The sequence below is a fragment of the Barbus barbus genome (assembly GCF_936440315.1).
Source record: "Barbus barbus genome assembly, chromosome: 32".
Taxonomy (NCBI): Eukaryota; Metazoa; Chordata; class Actinopteri; order Cypriniformes; family Cyprinidae; genus Barbus; species Barbus barbus.
In genome coordinates, this window is record NC_136760.1 from 11,156,757 (window position 1) to 11,172,099 (window position 15,343).

General features: G+C 36.2%; 1 pseudogene across 1 annotated transcript; it reads right to left on the reverse strand.

The window, feature by feature from the left end:
* Positions 1 to 1,366: 1,366 nt before the first annotated feature.
* LOC306852237 (progestin and adipoQ receptor family member 4-like) lies at positions 1,367 to 13,060 on the reverse strand (annotated as a pseudogene). The gene is made up of 3 exons: positions 12,896 to 13,060; positions 2,163 to 2,381; positions 1,367 to 1,725 (listed from the first exon to the last, which is right to left on the reverse strand). The product of its transcript is annotated as a progestin and adipoQ receptor family member 4-like (transcript).
* Positions 13,061 to 15,343: the final 2,283 nt, after the last annotated feature.

Here is a 15,343-nt window from a genome sequence, read left to right on the forward strand (position 1 = left end):
ACTATGAATGCGTTGCCATGCAAATATTTAAATAAGACATCTCTCACAAATTAATTTATTTGTATAATCTATACACGTAGTTGCAGTTTCAATACACTAGAAGGCTAATAGCACAGACAGTGGACAAAGAAGATACTTTCTAGTGGGCATGTGTCCACTTACATTGTGTTCACTTGGAGTATACTTTAAAAGGCTGTGCATTTGGCTGTAGTCTAGAATTTGTCAAAACTGAAGTATAGTTAATCTGGACTTAAAGTGACTCCTACATAGTCATTTCTTATAACATCCATGAATTAACACTAAACCTCAAATTACATCTGAATTTAGTCAGGTTTACCGAACATAAAATGTGTAACTGCGATAAAATCATGGTCCAACGGACGTTTTTTTTATTTTAAGGAATGTGTGAATAGTTGACCATTATTTTGTGCTGCTTCATAAATGACTGAATTTCAAAAGTGTATGTTGATATGTTATGTTTTTAGCTAATTTTTCATTTTATGCACATGCCATGAGGGTGAATTTGATGTCGGCCTCCTGTGAAAGTGTCACCACTGTGATGCTAAAATTTTCTAGGTGGCTAAATGGTTAAAAGAGCAGATACTCCGATATCTACATATGGCTCGGGTACCACTATTTTATTTTATTCAATGTGTTGTCAAGTTTTACAGTGTTGAAAATTTAAAATATAAATGTATACTCTCAAATGTAAACTGATTTCCCCACGTGTGCCCAGATGGTATACTTCAGTGATTTACCTTCAGAGACCTTCAAGTCCAGCTTGTTTAATTCAATTTTATGCTGATATACATTTCAGATTTGACACATGTAGCACCAGTAGTGCCATCCAGAATACAATCATCTCAATCTGATTTCTGAAACTTAAGTGCATTATCTCATGATTCAATATTTTGACAAAAACGTCAAAGAAAGTTTAAGAAACAAAAATTGTACACCTTTTTGAAGAGCCCTCAAAGGTTTACTTAAGGATTTCTGCCATAGTATTCTGTTTCTCATCTCTAAAATGGGTTGTCTGTCCTAATATGGCAGACAGTAAAAAATAGTGTACAGTGCTACTAACCATATGATTGTGCGTGCTTAAAATAGTAAAATATTACATTATCAACCTTTAAAAGCTAACAGACTCCTTCCCTATCTTTTGTTGTTGACATCCAAGGTTGTGTGGAATTAACATCTGTAGTGCAAATTCATGTCTTGATAGCTGTTAATATGATGTATTTCAAAGAAAGTACCATGGCATTAACAACTGATATCACCACTTTACCATAGTACCCTCACACTTTGGGTTTTACAACAATGACCCTGCCGTTCTTTAAATATCATGATGAATTATCAGTCTGGAAGTTTATTCATCGGGACAGTGATATCCCTTTAACCATGTTAAATCATCCAGCATGCCCCAGTGTAAGTACATAATGGACAGGATGACCATGATGTGCATAATCTGGTGACTATTAAACCAGTAGTCAAACCGAGGGCTGAAGCGCTCTGGCAGGCGGGAAATATTGACTAGTCCTCCTAGCAATACAAGAGTATCCATAAAGAGAATGAAGCGGAACATCACCTGCCAAGCGAAAGATTGCAGGCTGTGCACATTACTCTGTGCAGTGACAGCGCAGTGAACACCATAGAGGAGATATGCCAACATCGCCACATGGCAGGAGGATGGGTAACACAAAGTTATGTGAATGATTGGCAGAGCACCTGCAAAAAGAAAAGTATATGGAATTCATTGAATCCAGGCCCTTGAAAGAAGCAACAATCAGAGTCCCCTTCTGAAAAAAACCCCCCAGCTAAAACCAGCCTAAGTTGGTTGGCTGGTCTTAGCTGGTCTCCCAGCCTGGGTGAGCTGGTCAAGCTGGTTTTAGTTGGTTGGTCAGCTAGTCTCCCAACCAGAAGTGGTCAAAAGCCCTCTAAAACCAGCCTGCAAACCAGCTATGAGCAGGCTGGAAGACCAGCTAAAACTAACCAACCAGCTTAGGCTGGTTTACCCACCCCAAAAAAATAGATAGATGATAGATGGATATTTACGTAGCTGTATTGCATGAATATATCTGTGTAAGGAACCATAATTTTTATAGGCTCATCAATGAAGTGAATATAACAGTAATCTCTGTATAGTCCTAACTTTCATAGCTTACCTAGAGTGTTGACGAGACAGATGCCAAACATGTCGAAGCTCAACAGTGTGCCATAAATAGGTGCTCCACCTTCATGGTTCATGAAGAGATGGTAGAAGACTGAAAAAAAAGTAGGAGACAGACAAGCCAAATAATGCACCACTCCTATCCACCACTCATTGACTTCAGTCCATGGGATACTCGAAAGCAAATACAGCAAAAAACAGATGAAGGGGATACCTGATGGATGAAACATGTTTCGTGAGAAGAGGATATGCTACAATTTGAGACTGGTTTGATATAGAGCTGATAAAATGTAAAAACTGTAATTTGAATGCAATATAAGTCGCTTTGGATAAAAGCGTCTGCTAAATGCATAAATGTAAATGTAATGTAAATGTAATAAGTTAAATTAATTACTGTGGTAAGAGTTGATACAATGAGCAAGCCAAATGTGTTCACCAACATTCGTAATACTAGTGTTTTCAACCAAATATCCCCTGTAAATTGGAGCAGTACAGATTACGGAATTGTACACATTTCCTGATAATATTCCAGTAATATCCTGTGCTACTGCAATAGGGTGCCACAATTTGCAAAAGTTTGTGAAATTTTATCCCTGCTAGATACTCCACGGTCAAGTCCAGAGAGGAGTGCTGAGGAGCATGGTGCGTAAAAGTTGCTAATGCTCTGCTGATTCAATAGCTGAAGAGTTCAAAGCTTCTGCTGGCATTAATATCAGAAAAGAAAAAAGTGGGAGCTTCGTGGAATGGATTTCCATAACGGAGCAACTACATGTGAGCCTCGCATCAACAAGTAGCCTACAACGCCAAGCGTTGAATGAAGTAGACTTTGAAGCTGAGGAAATGTGTTCTGTGGAGTGTGAATCATGCTTTTCTGTTTGGCAGTTTGGTGGCTGACTCCAGGTTTGGTGGATTCAAGGAGAATGTTACCTGCCTGGCTGCATTGTGCTAATTAAAGTTTGGTGGAGAAGGGAAAATTGTATGGGGCTGTTTTTCAGGGGTTGGTTTAGGCTTCTTAGTTCCAGTGAAGGGAAATCTTATGGCTTCAGCATACTAAGATATAATACCATGCTTCTGGGAACCGTTTGGGGAAAGCCCTTTTCTATTTATAAGTAAGGTCTAAAAAGACATGGCTGGATGAGCTTGGGGTGGAAAAACTTGACTGGCCCACACAGAGCCCTGACCTCAACCCCATCAATCACCTTTGGGATGAACTGAAATGGCTCTCTCATCCTAAAATCAATGCCTGACCCCACAAATGCATGGTCAAAAAAATACAACAATTCCCACATAAACAATCTCATAATCTTGTGGAAAGACTACCCAAAAGAGTGTAAGATGTTATAAAATCCCTGTTGTTGTAAGAGTCAGGAGTCCCAATACATTTGACCATATCGAGGGGTGAGAACCAGAAGGATGTAAATGACATTTCACTAACTTTACAAGAGAGCCAAAACAAAATTTTACCATAGTTTGATCTGACTTTGTGTACTGATTTCAATTGTTTCTAATGCAATTTCTACACTCATGGATGACAGTACTTTTGCCAGTAGAAAGAGCTCATTAAGAGCTTTCATTTGATGTATAGATATCCATTTCACCAAAAATGTCACTTACGCCCTTCTGGTTCTCACCCCTCGATATAGTGAACGTGATACATCAGGCTTTTTTGGCTTATATATAGTATGATATAGTAGAACATGGAGCTCAATAATTTAGAAATGTAGACAAACATTCCTCAGCATGATGTATCATATTTGATACATTTTAAAAAGAGTAAAAAATGTACGGATCAGGAATATCTTAAATTGCTTCAATCCAGTAAGTGTTCATCTTATAATTTTACTAAAAATATAAAAGTTATTAAGTTTACTTTGTAAGGATTTCACTGCAAAAAGATATGACACAACCTGAATGGAGACGTTTTTAGAACTACACTAAAAAAAGCCTTTTACTTGCTAAAAACTATCAATCAGATAACAGAAAGCATGTCGTAGATTATGAAATTTGTGTATCAAATATGATACAGTAGGCTTCAGGGTTAACATGACTTTTTAACACTGAGACATGCGAGAGATGGTAGTATACGTTGTGTCAAAATGATTGATTTTATTACCATCATAAAAATTCCACCCCCCTCCCATAACTGGACACCTGTTTTGTACACCCCCCAGCCCCCGTCTAAGCGGCCATCTGGTTATTCACCTTATAGTGAACTTAAGGAATTTATGACTATGTGTTTGTGTGTGTATGTGGGGACCAATGTTATGTGCTTTAAACTTTAAATGATGAAACTGTGTTAAATGGGGTAAAGGGAAGTTTTTATTAAAGTGTTTTCACATACATATCAAGAAAAAACATCAAACGTGTGGGTAAAACGTACAAAGACTGTTTATTTCCCTACAAGTGGAGACTAGTGTTGTTAAAACAGTTTTAGGAAAAACTAAAACAAAAAAGCATTAGATACTCTAGTTTTTCTATCATTTGAATTTAAAACTAGTTAGTTTGACAAAGTTAAATAGAAGAAGTGAGCGCGTTCGTTCATCTATAACAAAAAAAAAAAAAAAAAAAAAAAAAAAAAAAAAAAAAAAAGAATCGGACGCGTTAGTTAAAACAAGATATTTATCAAAATCTATGTCTTGCTTTTTTTTTAAAGTTTGAGTTTATAACAGATACAAAGTTAAATAATATAGAGTTGTTTTCTCTTACCGTGGTGTGAAATAAAAAATATCAGACCGTTAAACAACAGTATAAGATACCTGTAAAAATCTTCTGACATTACAATTGAAAAGCTAGCTTTTGTCCCAACTTAGAAAATTAAAAGAGCAGACTATTCACGCAGTGTCCGTTAGACAACCTCAGGCTTCTGTGTCAAACTCAGAATGAGCTCACGGCCGCTGTCAGGCCACACCTACATCAACACCCCCCTAACGCTGTAAGGAGAGACCAACACAAAGGTTTAATTGTTAAAAGAATTAAAGTAATGTTTCAACATTAGAACAAAGTTATTTTTAATAAACCTTTAGCGTTTCTCAATGAATGAAACCGTTCACTATTCATTTTGAAGCTTTTCACTTTAAAAGGTTACACAAGTTTTCTTCTAAACAAATGCCCCACAGGGAAAAAATGTTGTTTGTTTGTCTTATTTTATTTAAGCGTCTTAACTCCTTTAATAGACTTTTGATTTTTGTCTAGCTTAAGACTTCCGCCGTACCCTACTATATAACCCAGACTTTTTTCGTTTTAAAAATTAGGTTACACAAGTTTTCTTTTAAACATTCAACTCTAACCCGCAGGAAAACATTATTTGTTTTGTCTTATTTTATTTACTCGTTGATTTTGTCAATCTTAAAACTTCTAGGGTGCTATGTCAGTTAAAATACACACACGCACGTAAACTGGAATGAAAGCGAATGTTTTGGCGGTGGTCTTTGGATTTCAGTCATAATTAGACGACTAAACTTTTCTACAACATCTTACGAAATGTATTAAATATTTCGTCTCACGGCATGGTGTGAAATGAGAAGGGCGCTGCGCGTCTGGCCGTATGTTCAGAGAAACATTCTTATCTGATCAACAGACTCGTCGTAAAACATCTAAAGTTTCTGGGGATTCAACTCATTTGCAATCTAATGAGTTTTTGAGGGGATCTGGCGTCGTAAACTTTGTTAGAACGTGGTTCATTGATTAAAACAGATCGTCTTTCTAACATGTTCAGCGATCAAAGCATCTCTATGGCATCTATTTTACGAAGCGCACCTGCGCGTGTGTCTGTGCACCTCTGTCGAAGGTTTAGGCAAAAGTTCGCCGACCGGTCAAAGGAAGTGTGGCCCTATTGAACCTTTTCATGACACATATCTGGTGAAGTTAGGTATAGTTGAGAATTTAGTATTTATAATCTATTCGAATGGCGGGGTTTAAACTAACGTTCAGGATGTGATGAGATAACCACAAACTTAAATAAATACAGGTCCCCAAAGATGATGGTTTTAATAAGATGGTCTATGCTGTAGGAAAACACTCTTTAATTTACTTCATTTTACCTAGTTTTATTTCTTTTTTCCCCTCATATATTTTTCAACCGTCAACACACACACACACACACTCAACACATCTACACATAAACATCCACATAAACAACCATACAGTTAAATATTTAAACTTTTATGATGTCGCATACAAACCTTTTTTAAAAACGTTTAGAATCACACCGGGTATCTTTACAAGGTGATGAAAAGTAGCATGATTAAACTATGATATAACTTTTGTTTTAACAAATAAGTTTTTAGATCTTTCAAACCTAAAATCATGATCCTTTAGACTAGAGCAAGGATTAGAAGCAGTCAAACGATCCTCTGAGTAACGCAAGACACTTACAGAGATTTTTCTTTAGGAATTGGACCTAAATTAGATAGATAAAGAAGGTTGGAATTAGATAAAGAAAACACACACGCACACAAATCTGAGTATGCTAAATTTTAAATACGAGTAAAATCGTATGTTGTTTTTACTTTTTGTTGTTATTTAAGAAATGTTTTCATTTTAATCTAGACTGTAGATAGTATGTGTACTGTAAAAGAACAAATATACATTTCACTTAAAACTTATGTGAATAATTACACCTACAGTTTTAACATGTTTAAAAAGTTTTAAACACTTTGCGTGTCCCTAAAGTCAGTCATGATGTCTAGTGTCTTTAAATTCAACTTTAGCGTGTAAAACATATGCAAAGTTCAATATTACTGTTAAAAATAGTATAATAAAACACACTCACATAAAAACACACACACACACACACACACTAAAACAAACCCTATACAGTTAAACATTTAGACTATTATGATGTGTACTATTTATGTTTTCATCTCTACAAGGTTCTCTACAATTCTAATTTCATCATAAACTATAAGCAAGACCTTGTAATAATATGTTGAACATCTGATAAGTCGGTTGATATCACATCTGGAGTTTACTGCGGTGCTATTTTCTGCAGCGGTTGTACTTGTTGTTAGAATGCTTCAAATCGCTTCCAGACTTGTTTTATGAGCGTTCCCTTGTTTGTTAAACTAGTCGTAAGCGACACTGTTAACATTTTTAGAGTTAAACAGGTTAATGAGCTCTTTCAGCATCTATAGTATAACTCCGTTATAGGGTTTTAGCTACAGCTGAATGATAAAACAAAGTTAAGAATATTGTTGGCAATTTGCGGCTGACCGGGAAAGCTGTGTGTGCGTGTGTACATGTTTATGTGGTTTATGAGGACACAAATTTGTATAATGACATGGGTATGACAGAGGTATTACAATATGAAGGTGGTTTATGAGGACACTGCCTATGTCCCCGTAATTCAAAAGGCTTAAAAAAAAAAAAAACATACTAAATGGTGTTTTTTGAAAATCTAAAAATGCAAAGAGTCTCCTGTGAGGGCTAAGTTTAGGTGTAGGGTCGGTGTAGGGCAATAGCGCACACAGTTTGTTCAGTATAAAAACCATTACGCCTATGGAGAGTCCCCAGAAAACATTAAAACCAACATGTGTGTGTGCGTGAGACAGTTTGAATACAAAAATGTTTTAGATAAAGACGGGATTAACTACAAGCATCCTAAATTAGAAACACAACACTATACGGTTTTCCCCCAAAACCGGTTGTTCAACACATTTAAAAAAGTCGTAAGAAAGTTTATTGTGTTTTGAAGAGAAAGTCAGATACGGTATATAAATTAAATCTTTTATTATTGATTGATATGATAGAATCACGCTGAATTTATGAGGTTATGTATTAATACTGTTTTGTGTATTCATCGGTTACTGTATACATGTACGAGAGAAATGCATACACATGATTGTTTTATAAAGCTTTTAGTCTGTCATTACAAATATCTTAAAGAGAAAAGCCTTTCACACATTCTATTTTCATTTGTCTCCGGATTCTGTTACACAAAAACCACTTGAGCGTGGACACAAATCCTACGTGAAAGCTAAAAAGATGACTTTTTAAACTATTTTACTGACACTTAACACCTTAACACATCTGTATCAGTAAGATATCATCATAAACCATCAGACACGTCAGGTTGTGGTGTGATAAGATGGACTTATCAAATATTTGCATGTTTCTTATATCAGTTATTTGATCAAATCTTAGCCAAATAAACCTATGTAGACCAGTTGTTTTTATTTTAATAGAACATTATACTGTGAACAAATGCTACATTTAAACTCTGCGGTTAATAATGCCATTTTTAAAGTGAGAAAGAAAGTCTAATCTGTTGTAAAGATTCTGAGAAGCATTTGTGGGACCTTATACTTTTGTTGCAGACAACCTTAAGTAATTTTCAGTCTAATATAGGTCCAATTCCTAAAGAAAAATCTCTGTAAGAGTCTTGCGTTAATCAGAGGATCGTTTGACTGCTTCTAATCCTTGCTCTAGTCTAAAGGATCATGATTTTAGGTTTGAAAGATCTAAAAACTTATTTGTTAAAACAAAAGTTATATCATAGTTTAATCATGCTACTTTTCATCACCTTGTAAAGATACCCGGTGTGATTCTAAACGTTTTTAAAAAAGGTTTGTATGCGACATCATAAAAGTTTAAATATTTAACTGTATGGTTGTTTATGTGGATGTTTATGTGTAGATGTGTTGAGTGTGTGTGTGTGTGTGTGTGTGTGTGTGTGTGTGTGTGTGTGTGTGTTGACGGTTGAAAAATATATGAGGGGAAAAAAAGAAATAAAACTAGGTAAAATGAAGTAAATTAAAGAGTGTTTTCCTACAGCATAGACCGTCTTATTAAAACCATCATCTTTGGGGACCTGTATTTATTTAAGTTTGTGGTTATCTCATCACATCCTGAACGTTAGTTTAAACCCCGCCATTCGAATAGATTATAAATACTAAATTCTCAACTATACCTAACTTCACCAGATATGTGTCATGAAAAGGTTCAATAGGGCCACACTTCCTTTGACCGGTCGGCGAACTTTTGCCTAAACCTTCGACAGAGGTGCACAGACACACGCGCAGGTGCGCTTCGTAAAATAGATGCCATAGAGATGCTTTGATCGCTGAACATGTTAGAAAGACGATCTGTTTTAATCAATGAACCACGTTCTAACAAAGTTTACGACGCCAGATCCCCTCAAAAACTCATTAGATTGCAAATGAGTTGAATCCCCAGAAACTTTAGATGTTTTACGACGAGTCTGTTGATCAGATAAGAATGTTTCTCTGAACATACGGCCAGACGCGCAGCGCCCTTCTCATTTCACACCATGCCGTGAGACGAAATATTTAGTACATTTCGTAAGATGTTGTAGAAAAGTTTAGTCGTCTAATTATGACTGAAATCCAAAGACCACCGCCAAAACATTCGCTTTCATTCCAGTTTACGTGCGTGTGTGTATTTTAACTGACATAGCACCCTAGAAGTTTTAAGATTGACAAAATCAACGAGTAAATAAAATAAGACAAAACAAATAATGTTTTCCTGCGGGTTAGAGTTGAATGTTTAAAAGAAAACTTGTGTAACCTAATTTTTAAAACGAAAAAAGTCTGGGTTATATAGTAGGGTACGGCGGAAGTCTTAAGCTAGACAAAAATCAAAAGTCTATTAAAGGAGTTAAGACGCTTAAATAAAATAAGACAAACAAACAACATTTTTTCCCTGTGGGGCGTTTGTTTAGAAGAAAACTTGTGTAACCTTTTAAAGTGAAAAGCTTCAAAATGAATAGTGAACGGTTTCATTCATTGAGAAACGCTAAAGGTTTATTAAAAATAACTTTGTTCTAATGTTGAAACATTACTTTAATTCTTTTAACAATTAAACCTTTGTGTTGGTCTCTCCTTACAGCGTTAGGGGGGTGTTGATGTAGGTGTGGCCTGACAGCGGCCGTGAGCTCATTCTGAGTTTGACACAGAAGCCTGAGGTTGTCTAACGGACACTGCGTGAATAGTCTGCTCTTTTAATTTTCTAAGTTGGGACAAAAGCTAGCTTTTCAATTGTAATGTCAGAAGATTTTTACAGGTATCTTATACTGTTGTTTAACGGTCTGATATTTTTTATTTCACACCACGGTAAGAGAAAACTACGGTGGCCGAGAGAGCTCAACGCGCTGCAACTTCAGAAAACACATGCAAATAGACAAAACACCAGCAAATCAAGAAAACATCTTCATCATTTTGACAACACATGCGCTGCAAATGCTCACAACACATGCAAATTGAGAAACGCTGCAAATGCTCACAACACATGCAAATTGAGAAACGCTGCAAATCCTCACAACACATGCAAATTGAGAAACGCTGCAAATCCTCACAACACATGCAAATTGAGAAACGCTGCAAATCCTCACAACACATGCAAATTGAGAAACGCTGCAAATCCTCACAACACATGCAAATTGGGAAACGCTGCAAATGCTCACAACACATGCAAATTGAGAAACGCTGCAAATGCTCACAACACATGCAAATTGAGAAACGCAAATGCTCACAACACATGCAAATTAATAAACGCTGCAAATCCTCACAACACATGCAAATTGAGAAACGCTGCAAATGCTCACAACACATGCAAATTGAGAAACGCTGCAAATCCTCACAACACATGCAAATTGGGAAACGCTGCAAATGCTCACAACACATGCAAATTGAGAAACGCAAATCCTCACAACACATGCAAATTGAGAAATGCTGCAAATCCTCACAACACATGCAAATTGGGAAACGCTGCAAATGCTCACAACACATGCAAATTGAGAAACGCAAATCCTCACAACACATGCAAATTGAGAAACGCTGCAAATGCTCACAACACATGCAAATTGAGAAACGCTGCAAATGCTCACAACACATGCAAATTGAGAAACGCTGCAAATCCTCACAACACATGCAAATTGAGAAACGCTGCAAATCCTCACAACACATGCAAATTGGGAAACGCTGCAAATGCTCACAACACATGCAAATTGAGAAACGCTGCAAATCCTCACAACACATGCAAATTGAGAAACGCTGCAAATCCTCACAAAAACGTGCTGCATGGATCACAATGGAAATGTTTCAAGGGGACCCCAAAAAAGTGACGGACCAGCTGGGATTTGCTTATTGTGCAGTGGCTATTGGTTGAGTTGTTGGTGAACTGAAAGGTGAGTGTTTTTTTGTTGTTGTTTATTTTAACACCCTGATTGCATGATTTATTTGTCTTTTGGATATTATTAGATTAATAATGACAAATTACACGATTAACGTTATTATGTAAGATGGCTAACTTATCCTCAACTAAATATAATTTCAAGGTTAATGAAAATAAATTTGCAATGCTTCATTAATTGTTAAAACCAGGTCAAAATAAAAATGTCAGTAAGAATAATATTTAAAAAATTATTCAGGCTCTTTTAGTAGGCTAATGAAAGAAAGGACATTTGCAAAGGACATTGTTGTGAGGATTTGCAGCGTTTCTTAATTTGCATGTGTTGTGAGCATTCGCAGCGTTTCTCAATTTGCATGTGTTGTGAGGATTCGCAGCGTTTCTCAATTTGCATGTGTTGTGAGCATTTGCAGCGTTTCTCAATTTGCATGTGTTGTGAGCATTTGCAGCGCATGTGTTGTCAAAATGATGAAGATGTTTTCTTGATTTGCTGGTGTTTTGTCTATTTGCATGTGTTTTCTGAAGTTGCATTACGTTGAGCTCTCTCGGCCACCATAGAAAACAACTATATTATTTAACTTTGTATCTGTTATAAACTCAAACTTTTTTAAAAAAGCAAGACATAGATTTTGATAAATATCTTAGTTTTAACTAACGCGTCCGATTCTTTTTTTGTTATAGATGAACGAACTTTGTCAAACTAACTAGTTTTAAATTCTAATGATAGAAAAACTAGAGTATCTAATGCTTTTTGTTTTAGTTTTTCCTAAAACTGTTTTAACAACACTAGTCTCCACTTGTAGGGAAATAAACAGTCTTTGTACGTTTTACCCACATGTTTGATGTTTTTTCTTGATATGTATGTGAAAACACTTTAATAAAAACTTCCCTTTACCCCATTTAACACAGTTTCATCATTTAAAGTTTAAAGCACATAACATTGGTCCCCACATACACACACAAACACATTGTCATAAATTCCTTAAGTTCACTATAAGGTGAATAACCAGATGGCCGCTTAGACAGGGGCTGGGGGGTGTACAAAACAGGTGTCCAAACAGGTCTCCAGTTATGGGAGGGGGGTGGAATTTTTATGATGGTAATAAAATCAATCATTTTGACACAACGTATACTACCATCTCTCTGACATGCCTCAAAAATCCCAAAGAAATTCTATTACATTTTTTTTTTTCTTCAAAAACATCCAAAATATTGGTTTCTAGAATCTTTACTGCACTTTTACCAATCACAGCAATTACACAGCATCACTTCCAAGACAGCAATTCCCTAACGAGGATTAGATGTACTCTCATGTAATGCTATTTACACACCCTTCTGAAGAGTGTCACTGGGTGAATAGTGGAGAAAGTAGCCCTAAATTACATATTCCCCTAAGAGAAGGTTCCCCTCCTCTTTAAGGTAACCACTGGATTTCCTTGTTTCCCATTAGTGGAATAATGCAGGCATTCTAAATAATTTTTTTTACATCCACAATTTATATACAACACCCTTGCTTTACATCAGATAGTATGTTAAACAAATTCCAGCTGTTACAGTGCAAATTATGGAGGATATTTTTCATACCATATGTATAAATGTTCCCAAATTCATTGTGCAGATAAAACAAACTTCGCAGACAGTCTCTGTAAGTGGATATAGGCCGTATCCTGTCAGGACACACTTGTTGAACTGAAGATGTGGCTGTGAATTCTTAAAATCCAGGAGTTTTGGCCCAGTAAAATAATCCATTGCAGGAAATGTAAAATATGCTCAGGTCTCCTTGACCACCTTCCTCACCTTCCCTTGGGAGGAAAGCCTGTAGCCTGCTTTAAATCAAGCTATAAATACATAGTTTCTAAGAACGTAAGTTGTAACTTTTTGGCACCAGATACCCATTGTCTTGGAAATACTCGCATGTAGAACTGCAGCAACTTGTTGCTTGCAGAGAAGCTGTGGGCCAATTAACTGCTACTTGGATACCTGGACAATTTTCAATCTGGTTTCCGAGCACATCACAGCACAGAGACAGCACTCATTAAGATAATAAATGATATTCGCGTCAATTCTGATTCTGGCAAAATATCAGTGCTGGTACTACTAGATCTTAGTGCTGCGTTTGAGACTGTCGATCATAACATACTTCTAGAGAGACTGGAAAACTGGGTCGGGCTTTCTGGGATGGCACTCAAATGGTTCAGGTCATACTTAGAAGGGAGAGGTTATTATGCGAGTATAGGAGAGCATAAGTCTAAGTGGACGGCCATGACATGTGGAGTCCCACAAGGCTCAATTCTTGCACCACTCTTGTTTAACCTGTATATGCTCCCACTAAGTCAGATAATGAGAAAGAACCAAATTGCCTATCACAGCTATGCTGATGATACCCAGATTTACCTAGCCTTATCTCCAAATGACTACAGCCCCATTGACTCCCTCTGCCAATGCATTGATGAAATTAACTGTTGGATGTGCCAGAACTTTCTTCAGTTAAACAAGGAGAAAACTGAAGTCATTGCATTTGGAAACAAAGATGAAGTTCTCAAGGTGAATGCATACCTTGACTCTAGGGGGGTCAAACAACTAAAAATCAAGTCAGAAATCTTGGGGTGATTCTGGAGACAGACCTTAGTTTCAGTAGTCATGTCAAAGCAGTAACTAAATCAGCATACTATCATCTCAAAAATATTGCAAGAATTAGATGTTTTGTTTCCAATCAAGACTTGGAGAAACTTGTTCATGCCTTTATCACCAGCAGGATGGATTACTGTAATGGTCTCCTCACCGGCCTTCCCAAGAAGACCATTAGACAGCTGCAGCTCATCCAGAACGCTGCTGCCAGGATCCTGACTAGAACCAGAAAAACTGAGCATATCACACAGTCCTCAGGTCCTTACACTGGCTTCCAGTTACATTTAGGATTGATTTTAAAGTACTTTTACTTGTTTATAAGTCACTCAATGGCCCAGGACCTAAATATATTGCTGATATGCTCACTGAATATAAACCAAACAGACCACTCAGATCATTAGGATCGAGTCAGTTAGAAATACCAAGGGTTCACACAAAACAAGGGGAGTCTGCTTTTAGCTATTATGCGGCCCGCAGTTGGAACCAGCTTCCAGAAGAGATCAGATGTGCTAAAACATTAGCCACATTTAAATCAAGACTCAAAACTCATGTTTAACTGTGCATTTGTTGAATGAGCACTGTGCTATATGTCCGAACTGACTGCAATACAATCATTTTCTTTAAATTTATTTTAAATCATTTTCTATATCTTTTAAAATTCCTTTTTTTTATTATATTTCCATGTTTTTATTGATTTTAATGTCTATTTCACTTTCTTTTATGTAAAGCACTTTGAATTACCACTGTGTATGAAATGTGCTATATAAATAAACTTGCCTTGCCTTACTTAGTGTCTTAGCCAATCAGCAGGCAGCAGTCAGCCTCAGCAGAGGTCAGCTCTCGGAAGATTACAGTTCCTTAAGTACAAACCCTAGCCTACTGGCAGACTTCGGCGCATGCTTTTTATTTCTTATTAAAATGTTGATATGATAATCCTAGTACATCTTTTGGTGCTATAAAGCTTCAAAGATTTAAACAAAGCTTAGATTTAGAGTTAATATTTATTCAAAACATACATTGCATTGCCACAGGAAATTAAAAAAATAAATAACAATGAGTTCTAGAAATAAGATAACATCTACATTGAAATGAAAATTACATAAAACATAAAAATACATTTGTATTCCAAAATTATGGACAAATATGTAATTTAAATGAACATTGAAAAAGAAAGAAAGATGCATAAGCTATAATGATTTATAAACTAAAATGTCTTTATTTTTACAGCCAGCTATTTAATTTCAAGCAGGGTAAAAAACATTAAAAAAACAAAACTAGAGGTTAAGGAGAACAAAAGACACAAATAAAACGATAGAAAATTTACAACATTCACAGAAACATTAAGTGTAAAGAGAAATCAAGTGAAGATATTTTTGCAATATGAACCTCCACTTCCAAATTATC